The following is an 11378-nucleotide window of genomic DNA, read 5'->3' on the forward strand; positions in this document are numbered from 1 at the left end:
CAGGAGGCTCCTCAGCAGGATGCTCATGTGCAGGGTGAGGAGGGTGAGCAAGATGAGGAGGTTGACCCTATGGGGGTAGGCAGCGCGGGCGACGCGTCAGATGGTTCTACGTCCTTCAGGTATTATTATGCATATTAGTTTAATTGATATTAGTTTTAAATCATTTCATCATATTTAATTTACTTGTATACTTAGGTATAAGAAGAGCAATGCGCTTGGTCCGAGACCTGCTGAGAGGAGGCTCATCCGGCCACATGGAGAATGGTGGGGCTTATTTCTGTTGTGTTAATTTTTTAATATGAATGTGATTGCACCGGTTTACTTGTTTTATTAATGTTTGTAGGTCATGGGAAGACTTGACTTGGGACGGTACAGGCAGACGTCCCAAGGTGAACGCGGTGTTGGGTAGCCTCTGTCGCTTCTACTACCCTGGCATGGTGGAGCTCAATGGCGAGAGGTTCGCGGCTATGCAGTGGGCCGACTGGGGTCTGAAGGACTATGTCCAGCCAGGGGAGCCAGGGGAAAGCAGTAGCGGAGGGGGAAGTTTGGAACAAAAACGAAGGACTTGTCAGGTGGCTGTGTGGGACGAGTTCTGGGTGAGTTTACTTTCGTATATAAGCAATTCACTGCATTATTGCTTCTCCTAATCTTACTTTAACTTAACTTCTCCATTGATATGTAGGGGAGGTTCCAATTGCCGGATGACATCGAGGAGGATCAGGCTCAGTGGGCGCGTGTGAAGAGACACTTTTGGATGTGCGCTAATAAGGTCATCAAGGATGCCATGTACAATGCTCGCATCGCGGCCGTCAACTACTACTACAAGAAGATAAAGGGGCAGAAAATGAGCAAAGCATTAGGGGCCAATGAGATCTACCTCACAGAGGAGCAGTACCTGGAGAGCGTTGTGGATTGGCTGGTGAAGGACATGGAAGCCTGGAGGTGGTTGGCTAAGAGATGGGCGTCGCCTGAGTGGATTGCAGAGTCCAACAAGCACCGTGCCAACCGTGGCACTGAAGGACCGGGGCACAGGTATGGCGCCGATGGACACCTTGGTACCGCACGCCGCATGGTAAGTATATAAATCTAACTTGTATGTTACATCTATTTCAATTCTATGGTTTAACTCTTCTTTTTCATGCAGGAAGCTGAAAGTGGAGTTGCTCCAAGTTTTATGGAGGTTTACGTCCGTGGTCACCGTGGCCCTGATCCGGCGAACCCTGATGAGCTATGCAGCGAGGCGGCAAGGGAGAAAATGGTAAACAAGTTTGTATTTACGAAATAAATTGCATGTTTTGTGTCTAACTCCAACTCTAACTTTCTTTGCAGAATGCATATGGGGAGGAAATGACTCAACGCCATGGGCTTGATTTCGACTGGATGCATTCAGACTTAGATGCCTCGGCGTTGTACCACAGTGGTGGGGGTAGAAAGCATGGCAGGTGAGGTGGTTGTCTTTGATTCGACAATTTCATTAACAAGAATGTGTCCACTTAATGGCTCAACTATGTGTATCATGCAGGTTTGCCTTTGGCACCAGCGTTGTGGAGTACAACAGGACCATAGGTCAAGGGAAGGCATCGTCTTCGGCAGGGAGTTCTCGCTCCTCCAAGTCTGCTCGAGAGGCTCAGCTAGAGGAGGAGACTCGAGCAGCACAGGAGCAGGCTCGAGCAGCACAGGAGCAGGCTCGAGCAGCGCAGGAGCAGGTCGGACAGCCGACACAGTATATGACTTCTTATTTTCAGGTAATTCGTCTATCTCATCACGTGTCATTGAATTCAAAGTATAATGTTGCGATTCTAACGTTTCATCCATTTGCAGGAAATGACTTCTAGACTCGGCCCTGATATGAACTTGCCCGCTTTTCGCCCTCCCCAGGTAACACTATCTGAATACTTCAATTCCATAGCAACTCTTTTTTTATTATCAAAAATGGCTCGCAGGCACAAGGATGGGGACAGTGGCTAGGACAAGCTCCAGCGTCACAGCCACAGTGGATCGGTGTTGGGTGGACGCAGGCACCTCCAGGCACTTGGACGCCTCGACCACCCCAAGGATCGCAGCCATTTCAAGTGTGGATGGCACCGCCACCGACGGGGTGGGTGCCACCACCTCAGGGGTGGCCAGCACAACAGTACCCATGGATGCATGCACAACCTCCTCATCACCATGGATCACAGGTGACGTTCCATGTTTAGTTTTATGCAAATAGTGACCAAACATAGCCAGTATAGGTATAGGGATAGCAAAACACAGCCTTATTTGAATGATTGATGAATTGCAGGGTTCAGCGTCACATGCTCAGGAGGGTGCTGTCAACGTCCACGACTTCCTCGTCTATGGTTCTGGAGGGAGTGGCCACCTTCCTGGTGGTGGAGGAGGGAGTGACCAAAACTCCCACAGCCCGCAGGAGTGATTAGTGAGTAGTGAGTTTGTTTGAAACTATGGACTTATGGTATTGAATCTATGTATGGATTATGGACTTATGGACTATGGACTATTTATGTATATGTGAATGTGTTTTGTGATATGTATATGTGAATGTGTTTTGTGATATGTATATGTGAATGTGTTTTGTGAATTGTATATTTTGCTTGTGAATCTGTATATGTGGTATTGTGAATTGTGTATTTTGCTGTCAATTAAAAGGTGTAGAAAAATCTGTTTTGTGGGGGATATCATAAATTTTCGTCGGCCTCCAATCAGGCCGACGAAAATACTGCCCAGCTATTTTCGTCAGCCACCACCGGGGCCGACGAAAATACTGCCTAGCTATTTTCGTCGGCCACCACCGGGGCCGACGAAAATACTGCCCAGCTATTTTCGTCGGCCACCGAGGCCGACGTAAATAGTCATCCGACCAACTATTTTCGTCGGCCTTGGGAAAGGTCGACGAAAATAGGTCATTTTCGTCGGTACCGACGGAAATAGTTGATTATTTTCGTCGAACTTATTTTCGGCGGCTATTTTCGTCGGCCTGCCGACGAAAATATTCTATTTTCGTCGGTTTAAGCTTATTTTCGTGGATTTTTGGTCCACGAAAATTTAGGTGTTTCCTGTAGTGAGCCTGGTGACCCCCACCCTGCCGCACCCCACAGCCAACATCTTGGTCAGCCCGGAGAGCCACTGGTGAAACTGTCTCTCCCCCAGTCGGAGCTATCAAGCCCCGCGCATTCCTCCATGGCTGAGTGCAGCCCCTGCGCACAATCCTCATGTGCTCCTCGCCTTGCCTTGCTCCTGCCACTTAGCGCGTCGCGTACCCGTCAAGTCTCGCGTGTGCGGTTTCGCACATGGTCACAGGTGTTGCGCGCTCCGTTGTCGTTGTTCATGTGTTGTCCTCACGCTGTTTCGCGCGTGTCGCGCGCGCGATCCGCGCACATTAGTTAAACACTTCGCTATAATCGTCCATGCGTAGTAATTAATTCTCGTTTAAATCATTGACTAATTGATAATTCAATTCATCTAAAATATCCTACGCAAATAATTTATGTTAACTAAATTGAACTTAGAAATATAGTTTTTCGCGTTTAAGCATAATCTAGTGGTGTTCGTTCATCGCATTGTTATTTAGCCGCGTGTTGTTAACTATTTGATACATGTTAACATGATTAATCCCATACCTAAATGTTTTGAACTAATACTTACTTAGTATAATCATGACATCTGTTGGTGGTTCTCGTGTGTCGCACGCGTTGTTGCGTGCTGTTCACGCGCATCGTCACACGTCATTTGCTCATGGTCACACGTGGTCGTGCGCGCTTTCCGTGTGCCATCATCCAGGTGACGAAGCTCCGCGCGCTTAGCCCGCAGATGGGCGGTCTCAGCACGAGCCCTACTCAGCTCGTCTAGCGCATGGTCCAGCTCCGTGTTTAGCACGACGGCTAGGTTGACTGTGCTGCTCAACCTAGGATTGCCCTCGCCAACAAGTGAGACAATCACGCCTCCTATGCTGCCAGATGAAGATCTACTCAGAGCACTATTCCATCTCTGAGCAGGACTCCAAGAAGATAAAGGGGCAGAAAATGAGCAAAGCATTAGGGGCCAATGAGATCTACCTCACAGAGGAGCAGTACCTGGAGAGCGTTGTGGATTGGCTGGTGAAGGACATGGAAGCCTGGAGGTGGTTGGCTAAGAGATGGGCGTCGCCTGAGTGGATTGCAGAGTCCAACAAGCACCGTGCCAACCGTGGCACTGAAGGACCGGGGCACAGGTATGGCGCCGATGGACACCTTGGTACCGCACGCCGCATGGTAAGTATATAAATCTAACTTGTATGTTACATCTATTTCAATTCTATGGTTTAACTCTTCTTTTTCATGCAGGAAGCTGAAAGTGGAGTTGCTCCAAGTTTTATGGAGGTTTACGTCCGTGGTCACCGTGGCCCTGATCCGGCGAACCCTGATGAGCTATGCAGCGAGGCGGCAAGGGAGAAAATGGTAAACAAGTTTGTATTTATGAATTAAATTGCATGTTTTGTGTCTAACTCCAACTCTAACTTTCTTTGCAGAATGCATATGGGGAGGAAATGACTCAACACCATGGGCCTGATTTCGACTGGATGCATTCAGACTTAGATGCCTCGGCGTTGTACCACAGTGGTGGGGGTAGAAAGCATGGCAGGTGAGGTGGTTGTCTTTGATTCGACAATTTCATTAACAAGAATGTGTCCACTTAATGGCTCAACTATGTGTATCATGCAGGTTTGCCTTTGGCACCAGCGTTGTGGAGTACAACAGGACCATAGGTCAAGGGAAGGCATTGTCTTCGGCAGGGAGTTCTCGCTCCTCCAAGTCTGCTCGAGAGGCTCAGCTGGAGGAGGAGACTCGAGCAGCACAGGAGCAGGCTCGAGCAGCACAGGAGCAGGCTTGAGCAGCGCAGGAGCAGGTCGGACAGCTGACACAGTATATGACTTCTTATTTTCAGGTAATTCGTCTATCTCATCACGTGTCATTGAATTCAAAGTATAATGTTGCGATTCTAACGTTTCATCCATTTGCAGGAAATGACTACTCGACTCTGATATGAACTTGCCCGCTTTTCGCCCTCCCCAGGTAACACTATCTGAATACTTCAATTCCATAGCAACTCTTTTTTTATTATCAAAAATAGCTCGCAGGCACAAGGATGGGGACAGTGGCTAGGACAAGCTCCAGCGTCGCAGCCACAGTGGATCGGTGTTGGGTGGACGCAGGCACCTCCAGGCACTTGGACGCCTCCACCACCCCAAGGATCGCAGCCATTTCAAGTGTGGATGGCACCGCCACCGACGGGGTGGGTGCCACCACCTCAGGGGTGGCCAGCACAACAGTACCCATGGATGCATGCACAGCCTCCTCATCACCATGGATCACAGGTGACGTTCCATGTTTAGTTTTATGCAAATAGTGACCAAACATAGCCAGTATAGGTATAGGGATAGCAAAACACAGCCTTATTTGAATGATTGATGAATTGCAGGGTTCAGCGTCACATGCTCAGGAGGGTGCTGTCAACGTCCACGACTTCCTCGTCCATGGTTCTGGAGGGAGTGGCCACCTTCCTGGTGGTGGAGGAGGGAGTGGCCAAAACTCCCACAGCCCGCAGGAGTGATTAGTGAGTAGTGAGTTTGTTTGAAACTATGGACTTATGGTATTGAATCTATGTATGGACTATGGACTATTTATGTATATGTGAATGTGTTTTGTGATATGTATATGTGAATGTGTTTTGTGATATGTATATGTGAATGTGTTTTGTGAATTGTATATTTTGCTTGTGAATCTGTATATATGGTATTGTGAATTGTGTATTTTGCTGTCAATTAAAAGGTGCAGAAAAATCTGTTTTGTGGGGGATATCATAAATTTTCGTCGGCCTCCAATCAGGCCAACGAAAATACTGCCCAGCTATTTTCGTCAGCCACCACCGGGGCCGACGAAAATACTGCCTAGCTATTTTCGACGGCCACCACCGGGGCCGACGAAAATACTGCCCAGCTATTTTCGTCGGCCATCGAGGCCGACATAAATAGTCATCCGACCAACTATTTTCGTCGGCCTTGGGAAAGGTCGACGAAAATAGGTCATTTTCGTCGGTACCGACGGAAATAGTTGATTATTTTCGTCGAACTTATTTTCGGCGGCTATTTTCGTCGGTTTAAGCTTATTTTCGTGGATTTTTGGCCCACGAAAATTTAGGTGTTTCCTATAGTGAGCCTGGTCACCCCCACCCCGGCGCACCCCACAGCCAACATCTTGGTCAGCCCGGAGAGCCACTGGTGAAACTGTCTCTCCCCCAGTCGGAGCTCTCAAGCCCCGCACATTCCTCCATGGCTGAGTGCAGCCCCTGCGCACAATCCTCATGTGCTCCTCGCCTTGCCTTGCTCCTGCCACTTAGCGCGTCGCGTACCCGTCAAGTCTCGCGTGTGCGGTTTCGCACATGGTCACAGGTGTTGCGCGCTCCGTTGTCGTTGTTCATGTGTTGTCCTCACGCTGTTTCGCGCGTGTCGCGCGCGCGATCCGCGCACATTAGTTAAACACTTCGCTATAATCGTCCATGCGTAGTAATTAATTCTCGTTTAAATCGTTGACTAATTGATAATTCAATTCATCTAAAATATCCTACGCAAATAATTTATGTTAACTAAATTGAACTTAGAAATATAGTTTTTCGTGTTTAAGCATAACCTAGTGGTGTTCGTTCATCGCGTCGTTATTTAGCCGCGTGTTGTTAACTATTTGATACATGTTAACATGATTAATCCCATACTTAAATGTTTTGAACTAATACTTACTTAGTATAATCATGACATCTGTTGGTGGTTCTCGTGTGTCGCACGCGTTGTTGCGTGCTGTTCACGCGCATCGTCACATGTCATTTGCTCATGGTCACACGTGGTCGTGCGCGCTTTCCGTGTGCCATCATCCAGGTGACGAAGCTCCGCGCGCTTAGCCCGCAGCTGGGCGGTCTCAGCACGAGCCCTACTCAGCTCGTCTAGCGCATGGTCCAGCTCCGTGTTTAGCACGACGACTAGGTTGACTGTGCTGCTCAACCTAGGATTGCCCTCGCCAACAAGTGAGACAATCACGCCTCCTATGCTGCCAGATGGAGATCTACTCAGAGCACTATTCCATCTCTGAGCAGGACTCAGCTGAGGCGGCCATGCAAGATGCCGCTCGGCGTGCGCTTTCGCACTACTGCTCAGTTCTCGGTGGGGTAGCCGATGGTCTCAACCTGAAGTATTACCCGTGTAATACTTCAGGTTGAGACCATCGGCTACCCCACCGAGAACTGAGCAGTAGTGCGAAAGCGCACGCCGTGCGGCATCTTGCATGGCCGCCTCAGCTGAGTCCTGCTCAGAGATGGAATAGTGCTCTGAGCAGATCTCCGCACCCTGGAGACTGTTCTTCGGACGGCGCACCAAACAGGTCGCCTCCCAGCGGTCCAGGTAGACCCCGTGACTGTGCTGGAAGACCACACAGCGATACTCGATGGACCAAGTACGCCGGTCAAGTGCCCGATGTAGCAGGGTGTCGAGCGCATCATGGAAGTGACACCCACGAGCAGCGTCGTGAGTGATGGGTCGGGCGACCCATCCTTCCAACTCCTGGCCGGCGGAAAGGTCAGTGCTGAAGCTTGAGCTGTCGTCGCCACCTCCGTCGTCTGGGTCTCCTCCAGCAGCTACTCCAGCGGCTGGGGCACTCAGTGGTGGTGCAGGGGGCGCCTCCAGCGGGAGCACAAGGGAGCAGCTCCTCACAGACTCTATCTCCTGCTGGAGCGAGAAAGAAGAGCCCTGCTGCTCCTGCTCCTGTCGTTGATGCTCCTGCTCCTCATGCAGGCGGTGGTGCAGCCTCTCCAGGTGGCTGGACTGACCGGTCATTGGACGGTGAAGCCGACGCTCCGCGAGACGGGAGGGTAAGAAGGGGATGACAGACTTCTGTGCAGTGTGTCTAAGACGGGCCATCTACAAAAGACACCGCAAGCATAAGAGTGAGAACAGAACTAATATGACCAGCAAGTGAACCATAAATAAATGAATAAGGAATGAGAATAAACAAAAAAATTAGCAAGGTATAATATATAGTAGAACATAGGTTTGGTCGATATGACCAACTTTTGAAGGGATACCAAAGTCAAGGTAGGAATAGGGGGTCTGTAATCCTTAGAGCGACCATTCTACTCTAGGCTAGCGGTCCTACAATCAGCACAGCTTTGATACCACCTATGTCACACCCGGTTTTAGAAGGCAAACCGAATGCGAACCATGTACGTGCCAGGATCAGCAATTCACGTACATAGTAGTTACATAACTGGACATCATCAAACAGTGCTCAAATAATAACATAAAAAGGGTAATAATAGTCGATTACATCTTATGTCTGAGACATCCACATAGTCTTTACAATAATCAAAATGCGGAAAAGAAACGTAGATACACGCGGCCTTCACAGGCAGCCAACTAGGGGTTGCCGCTAACCCACGCCTAGAACTCATCGTAATTTTGGAACTCCTGGAAGTCTCCTTCCACGGCTTCGTCTTCTCCTAAGCAGTGGTTGCAATGCTGACAACCTAGGGAAGGGGGGGTTTGGTGTGTAGAGCAAGGGTGAGTACACATCAATATACTCAACAAGTGTCCTGTCTGGCTGTAGTGGACTAGCTTTATGTGGGGGGGTAAGTCAAGCAGTTGCTTTTAGTTGGTCAGATTATTATTACTAGTAGAGAAAGCCAAGTTTTAGAATTAACCCATGTTATTAACCCAAACGTACCCTTTCCAAATGGAAAGAATACCACTTACCATCACCGGGGTCAATACCAAAACCATCATTCTCATTGCCACCTGTAATCCGAACATCTCTGATCAAGTACCACTAATCAATGGAGCTCCCTTGGCCGCTCATAACCACGAGCACGGCTGATACATCAGTTTCATAACACTCTGCAGAGGTTGCGCACTTTACCCACAAGCCGTGATTCCCTTTCTGCCCGAAGATCATGACTCTCCATTGAACACTACCAAGGTGACCTAGCAGGGTATCACTATGTAGCCTTTACAAAGATTCCCCGGGGCTGTAGCCACCCATTAGGTTTCCTAAATGCACCGCATTCCTCCCTAAGGGGCGAACCAAACTTGGCAGAGCGAGCTGCATACACCGAGCCCCATTAATGGCACGACGGCTAAGCGAACTACACCCCGGTTCCTCTAATTATTCAGCTAAGGGCGTCCCACTCCACCCTCATGGTTGCACTGTTTTCCCGGGCGGTCATCCAACGAATAGGTCCTTATGGAGAGGCACTCGAGAAACCGCTCGAGCCCCCTTAAATGCCACAAGTATAACATCGTAATAAAGGAGGGAAACATTGAATCATTGATAATTCTCATCATGTTCATTGATTAGTCTTGAGCAATAGCATAAAGCTAAACAATAATAATCCAACCCAAATAGGTAAGCAAGGACATGGATAACAAAAGCTAGTCAATCCTTAGGTATAACTGTGTAAATGCGGAAAGTGAATTAAGGAATGTATAGGACATAAGTGGGTCAAGGGACACTTGCCTTCACCAACCGACTGCTGCTCAGGGTCTTCACCTTTAACTCCTTCGGACTCCACCAACTGACCCTTATCTATACGAGTTCAAACATACATCCCACATATTTAATACAAAAGAACAATACACCATTCAATGGAATGCAATAATCAAACAGACGTTCAACGCGGGGCTCGCAATTACAATTAAGCGAGAAAGAGGAAATGACGGTAGAGTCTACAGTCGAGAAGCGATCACGTTACATAATTATAAATTAAACCACTCGTTTAACAGAAGGGTATTAATTTGGCCACTGTGTTTAGCATAAAGTAAGGTCATGTTCGACATTTAATCATTATAATCAGATAAAGATGAATTAAAGGGAGTGGTCGCATGGCAAGACGCGCGATGCAACATTTAAATTGAATTAAGAAATAAACGACTTGCCGCGCGACAGAGTGCGCAATGAGATTCTTGCATTAATTATAGATAAACGTTAAGCGTCGCGCGACGAAATGCACGACGGAATTACGTCAACAGAACTGAATTTAAAATGGATCGTCACGCGACGAAGCGCGCAAAACAACACCTTAATAAATATAAATTTAAAATGAATCGTCGCGCGACGAAGCACGCGATACAGCACATTAATAAAGACGAATTTAGAATGAACCGTCGCACGACGAAGTGCGCGACGCAGCATATCGACTAAACTGAAATTAAAATGGATTAAGATGAGAGTTGAACGCTGCGCGACTACGGTCGCACTCGCAAGAGCACGCTGTGCGTGCCGAGGGCGCGCGAACCGTGCAGGCGTGCCGGGCCGGGGCACGGGCTTGGGCAGGGCAGGGGCGCGCGAGGGCGCGGTCGGGGGCACGGGCGGTGGCACGGCCGAGCGCGGCCAGGGCGCGCGGCTAGGGCGCGGCGCAGCGGGGCCGGGACAGGGGTCGAGCCGCCGTCGCCGGGCGCAAGGCTCGAACGCGCAGGGGGCCGTGGGCGCGGGGCCGGTCCGCTGCCGGGCGCAGGGGTGGGCTGCCGAGCCCCGCCGGGGGGGCGATGGGGGAAGAAGAAGGGGCGCGCAGGGGAGAAGAAGGGAAGGGGGAGGGGAAGAGAGAGAGAGGGAGGGAGAGGGGAACTCACCTCGGGGATCCAAACTCCGGCGATCACCGTCTCCAAACCCTAGGGCACCACGGGGAGAGAGAGAGAGAGGTGGGAGAGGGAGAGGGAGGTTGCTGCGCGGGAGAAATCGAATGAGAGAAAGAGACCAGGGGGAGGGGGCGCGCGCATGGGGCCAGGGGCGCCAGGGGCGTGCGGGCTAGACTGGGCCGGACTGGGCCGGACCGGGCCAGGTTGGGTCACACCGTGGGTCAAAACCCATGACACGCACAACCGCCAATCGGAATTCGTCGCGAACCGAAATCCAAAACGGAACAAGACGAACACGCGACTAACCACAACATCAGACAAAGAAATATGCTTCAGCATGATGCAACACCCATGACCCTTAGGTTTTGTTTACACATGACACGGACACCCGTCACTATATTGCTTTGAAATTGGGAAGAAGGAGCGAAACGAGAAAAGGAAAGAGAGTAACGCCTGAATTTGGTGAGTAAAAAGAAGAAAAAATTCTACCCCCCAAATTCAGGGCGTTACAGCGCCTGAGGCCGGACGGTCCGCGCTTGGTCTCGGACGGTGCTTGCTTTTCCATCGGACGGTCCGCTGTGTGGAGTTGTGTTTTTGCAGTGGTTCTGTCCGAGGGTCATTTAGGTGTCGCGGACGGTCCACCGCAAGGGCCCGGACGGTCCGCGCTTAGTCTGTTTTTCCAAAAAACTTCTCCTGTCCGGAATAATCTACGGTATTCCGGACAGTC

This window comes from Zea mays, chromosome 6, assembly GCF_902167145.1.
Source record: "Zea mays cultivar B73 chromosome 6, Zm-B73-REFERENCE-NAM-5.0, whole genome shotgun sequence".
Classification (NCBI taxonomy): Eukaryota; Viridiplantae; Streptophyta; class Magnoliopsida; order Poales; family Poaceae; genus Zea; species Zea mays.